At 46.1% G+C, this 5,534-nt stretch overlaps 1 long non-coding RNA gene across 1 annotated transcript; it reads right to left on the minus strand.

Moving 5' to 3' along the window:
* Nucleotides 1–1,761: 1,761 nt before the first annotated feature.
* On the minus strand, nucleotides 1,762–2,711 carry LOC105522191. The gene is made up of 2 exons (XR_001003409.1): nucleotides 2,550–2,711; nucleotides 1,762–2,158 (listed from the first exon to the last, which is right to left on the minus strand). It is a non-coding gene; the product is annotated as an uncharacterized LOC105522191 (long non-coding RNA).
* Between the last annotated feature and the right edge of the window lie 2,823 nt (nucleotides 2,712–5,534).

Consider the following 5,534-nt stretch of genomic DNA (forward strand, 5'->3'; position numbering starts at 1 on the left):
CCCTGCTCATATAACAGGACGCAGTATAAAAGCCGGCCAAAACCTGCCAAAACCAAGATGGTGACAACAGTGACCTCTAGTTGTCCCAACTGCTCATTATGTACTAATTATAATACATTAGCATGCTAAAAAACACTCCCACCAGCGCCATGGCAGTTTGCAAAGGCCATGGGAACATCTGGAAGTTACCCTGTATGGTCTATGCTGGGGAGAAACCCTCAATTACAAGAAATTCTTGCCCCTTTCCCAGAAAGCTCATGAATAATCCACCCCTTGCTTAGCATATGATCAAGACATAACCATAAAAATAGCCAACCAGCAGCCCTTGGGGTGCTCTGCCTATGGAGTAGCTATTTTTTTCTTTTCTTTTCTATTTTTTTTTTTTTTCAGAGTGTCACTCTATTGCCCAGGCTGGAGTGCAGTGGCACAATCTTGGCTCTCTGCAACCTCCACCTCCCAGGTTCAAGTGATTCTCATGCCACAGCTTCCTGAGTAGCTGGGATTACAGGCGTGCTACTTGGATAGGGGCTGGGTAAAATGAGGCTGAGACCTGCTGGGCTGCATTCCCAAGAGGTTCGGCAGGAATAGGGGTAAATAGGGGTAATTATATTTTTAGTAGAGATGGGGGTTCACCATGTTGGCCAGGGTGGTCTCGAACTCCTGATCTCAGGTGATCCGCCTGTCTCGGCCTTCCAAAGTGTTGGCATTATGGGCATGAGCCACTGCATCCAGCCTCTTTACTCTCTTGATAAACTTGCTTTCATTTTACTCTGTGGACTCGTCCCAAATTTTCTTTTCTTTTCTTTTTTTTTTTGAGACGGCGTCTTGCTCTGCAACCCAGGCTGGAGTGCAATGGTGTGATCTCGGCTCACTGCAACCTCCGCCTCCCAGGTTCAAACGATTCTCCCGCCTCAGCATCCTGAGTAGCTGGGACTACAAGTGCGTGCCACCATGCCCAGCTAATTTTTAAAAATATTTTTAATAGAGACAGGGTTTCACCATGCTGGCCAGGATGGTCTTGACCTCATGATCCACCCGCCTCGGCCTCCCAAAGTGCTGGGATTACAGGCGTGAGCCACCGCGCCTGGCCTCATCCCAAATTCTTTCTTGCTCAAGATCTGAGAACCCTCTCTTGGGGTCTGGTTCGGGAGCCTTTCCAGTAACAGCTCCACAGACATCATCAGATGGTTTAATTTTGCCAATCTGATGGTAATCAATGTCTTCTCCTTGCCTGATTACTGTGAGGTAGTTTATCTTTTCTTATACTTTTTGGCCATTTACATTTCTTTTTCTGTGGATTCCCCATCATCTTTGTGTATTTTTAGGAATTGATCCATCCCATCCCCATTGATATATGTGCAATGCCAATTTTGTCATAGATCAAGTTTTCATACACACATGAGTCTTTGTCGGGGGGGCCTTCTATCATGTTGAACTAATATACTTGATCACATCTGTTCCAATACCAGTATCTTTATTATTATGTCTTTATAATAAGTCTTCCTATGAGGTAGGACAAGTCCCCTCCTACCCTATCCACCTTCAACCTTCTAGGATGTTGAATGGAATTGCCTCGAATCTATAGCTTCATTGGGTGAGAACTGAGGGGTTTTTTTGTTTGTTTTTTTGTTTTTTAAATAATATTGACTCTTCTATCTAAGACCATGTTTTGCTTTTCCATTTCGTTGGATTTTCTTTAATGCTTTTCAGTAAGGGTTTGTAATTTTTCACTTCATAATATAGCTTGGAGATTGTTCCAGATCACATATAGAGAGCTGTTTATTCTCTAAAGAGCTTCATAGTGTTTCAATGTGTGGAATTTATTTTACCAGGCCCCTAATGATATCCTTTGAGGATATCTATGATCTTTTTATACTACAGCAGTGCTTCAGAGGATATCCTTGAGCTTATTTGAGCACCATTCTAAATTTATCTGCAGGAGAAACTCCTAGAAGAAAGATCACCCGGTCAAAGGGTATTTGCATACTGTGAGCGAACACACCCTCCCTTCCAGAGAGGCTGTGCCATAAAATCACTCTCCTTAAGGTCAACAAATACAATCAGGCTTTCATTGGGTTTCCGTTCTCCTTGTCTTCTTTGCATTGTCAGAGACTTCACCATAGCCTCCTTTTGGAAATTCTCTTTAGTTTCTGTGGCTCTGCATAAAGGACAAGACATTCTTTATTGAATCATTCATTCATGTGTTGGATTGTGCATTTACTCACTCATTTCATAGTTAAGTGCTTGGAACTGGGGAGTCCACCAGGGGGCCCTCCTATCTTATTTATCAAGTAAAATATTGCCTAATCGTTCAGTATATGCCTGTCTCCATGTAACTGAAAGCATTCATTGCCAAAACAGGAGAGTAAATGTTCAGAGATGGGGAAACTGAGGCATAGGGAAATTGAATGGCTTGATAGAGTTGCAAGGCACACGTGTACATGGCCTCAGGGGAGACTTCTGTGGAAAGGCATGGCTTCCTCGGAGATGGAACGCCCTTGCCCTCCTGGTTTTCCGCAGGTGTGAGGACCATAAAGAAACCTATTCACCTGGTCTGTCCTTGCAGCTGCCAGTCCCGATCTCCACCTGTCCCGAGCTGCTCAGAACGTGGGCAGTGCCATCCAGGAGTCACGAGCATGGGCCAATGGCCAGGGAGGCTGGATCTGTCTGCCAAGTTTCCACTTTTCCATCTTCGCAGCTTCTCCGAAGCTCTGTGGAGACTCTCCCCACTCCCACCCCTTGGCAGTGGGACGTCACCATCGGAGCCGGCTGGTTGCTACCCCTGGGAACAGAATTCAAAGTCTGCAATACCAATCTCTGCCCTTGTGGGATGACTGGGCAGCCCGACCCAAAATAGTTGCGAAAGGCGGGATGTTAGGGCTGCGGTGGGAAAAATCACAGTGCTGCTAATGACATGCTGTGCTTATCTGGAACTGAGTGTCTTGCAGACTTTAACCGAGGTCACATTGCTTTTTCCAGCAATAACTAAACAGACCCAGCGAGTGGTGGTGACAGGCCCAGGGAGAGAGAAAGAATTACCAAATCGGGGAGGGCACAGAACATGCTGCCTCCCCTGCCAGGGATTCCAGGAAATACTTCTTCCCATTTTAGGATCTACCCTTGACTGAGAATATGGGAATCTGGGAATATTCAGGAAGCCTTTAGGGGTTTTGATCCAGACACCCTTGTATAGATGTGAGTTTCTAGGGAGTTTTAGGATGGGTTTGGGGGGCTAAGAGAGAGACCTTGGGGAGGGGGCTCAGTCTTTCTGGAAGTTGGCTTTGACTTCTGACCCGTAATTTCAGGTCTGATGAAGTCCCCCAGGGCTGGTTTTTGTTTTTGAAATCTGTTGTTGTTGCCCAGCAGGGAAGGATTTTGTCAAAGAGAAAACACTCTGCCTCTTGTTGCTTGGGGGCGCCTAAGGCTGGGATGGAAGAAAATCAGCCACTCTACAAGGACATCTCTTGCTTGCCAAAGTTTCCATCTTTCCTGCTTACAATTACAAAGCAGAGGTGAAGTTGATGACAAAGAGCATTAGGAACCTGGCATGCTCTCTATTTGGGGTTTTGGGTTTTTTTTTTCATTTTATTGAGGACTAGCTTGTATTCTCTGGGAGCTGGCCTTGTGAGTCTTTGCCCATCGCCTGCTGCCTTGAGTTGTGAAACAAGATGGCGGCACCTAACATGTGCTCAGACCTCAACTCCTATTCTTTGGAATTTCCCAGGCCTCCGAGCCTTGGGTCTCACACAATATCTTGGGAAACCCCAGACTCTCTTTGTTACATTTGATACCACTCCTCCCTATCCCCAGTTTCTGCCTCAAGGAAAATGAGTAATCTCTTTTCTAATCTCCTCCTTCCCTCCTCTTCCCAAGAGGGAAGGAAGATTATACTTGTAATAATGGTAGTTGCATTGAACACTGTGTCTGCTCCACCAACCTTTTTATTAATCATGTGAGAAACTACAGGTTCACAATCACTTCTCCCAAATCCCTGAAATACAAAAACTCTGAAAACTTAGTTTTCCTCTAAATTTGGCACACACAAATTTGACAGAACAATGTGACTTGAACTGTCCTGAGACCGTGGATGGCTTGCTTTCATCCCACTGCAGAATATTCAAATGTTTGATGAAGGCGCGCCGCCCAAAGCCCACTGGGTAAGATGCTCTGTGGGATATTTGCACCTGACTCTGAACGCATCTGACCTCCTTGGCTCCAGATAAGAGACCCTGGACCTATCTCTGCTTTATAGATAAGGAAACTAAGGCCCACTGAAGTTTGGTAGTATCCCCAGGCTGCCTCAAGGTAAGTCAGAGCCAGGACAAGGCCTCCTAGTAGGATAAGCCAGGTGCAGCGGGAAGAGATGACCAGCCTTCTTTCTACAACTCAGCTGTCTTTCTACAACTTTGCACTATATTGGGCCTCTGAGTTCTGTCTTGGAATTATGTTAAAGATAACTGTTTTCCAGTTCTTCAACACCAAAGGCATCTTGGATGGGGTAAAGAGAAAGAATAAATCTCCCATCATCCATAACTTTTTTTTTTTTTTTGAGATGGGGGTCTTGCTCTGTTGCCCAGGCTGGAGTGCAATGCCACGATCAGGGCTTACTGCAGCCTTGACCGCCTGGGCTCAAGGGATCCTCCCACCTCAGCCTCCTGAGTAGCTGGGACTACAGGTGTGTGCTGCCAAGCCCAGCTAATTGTTTTATATTTCGTAGAGACAGGATCTCACTATATTGCCCAGGCTGGTTTCAAACTCCTGGGCTCAAGCAATCCTCCCACCTCGGCCTCCCAAAGTGCTGGGATTACAGGTGTGAGCCACCACACCCAGCCCATCATCCGCATCTCTTTCTCTTTTGAGTTGTGTGTCCAGCTTTGTGAATTCTGGTATCTGTCCAGGACTTCCCTTAGTCTGAGGCTCCCAGACAGGGCAATAAGGAGCCTTCTTTTTTTTATTTTTTATTTTTACTTTTATTTTTTTTTTTTGAGATGGAGTCTTGCTCTGTTGCCCAGGCTAGAGTGCAGTGGTGTGATCTCGGCTCACTTGCAACCTCCGACTCCTGGTTCAAGTGATTCTCCTGCCTCAGCCTCCCAAGTAGCTGGGATTACAGGTGCTCACCACCACATGCCCAGCTAATTTTTGTATTTTTAGTCGAGATGGAGTTTCACCATATTGGCCAGGATGGTCTCGATCTCCTGATCATGTGATCCGCCCACCTCAGCCTCCCAAAGTGCTGGGATTACAGGCGTGAGCCACTGCCCCCGGCAACAAGGAGCCTTCTCATTACATTGAGGGAGTCCTTAGCTCATAAGAGTTCTAGAAAGGCCCAGATTCTCTGAAATATGGACGAAGGTCTCATAAGGGCTGCAAAAAAGGCTGTTGTTTTCTCTGGTATCCCTGCACCAAGGGCTATTTGAGGACAGAGTAACTAAGGAAAGGTCAATCCATGTGCTAGGCCTTGCTCCTGGTGACTGGGAAACTTCCTCATGTCACTTACAGGAATGGAGACAAGCTTATCTCTGGCTTTTCCTGTA

The sequence above is a fragment of the Colobus angolensis genome, unplaced genomic scaffold (assembly GCF_000951035.1).
Source record: "Colobus angolensis palliatus isolate OR3802 unplaced genomic scaffold, Cang.pa_1.0 Scaffold1, whole genome shotgun sequence".
NCBI lineage: Eukaryota > Metazoa > Chordata > Mammalia > Primates > Cercopithecidae > Colobus > Colobus angolensis.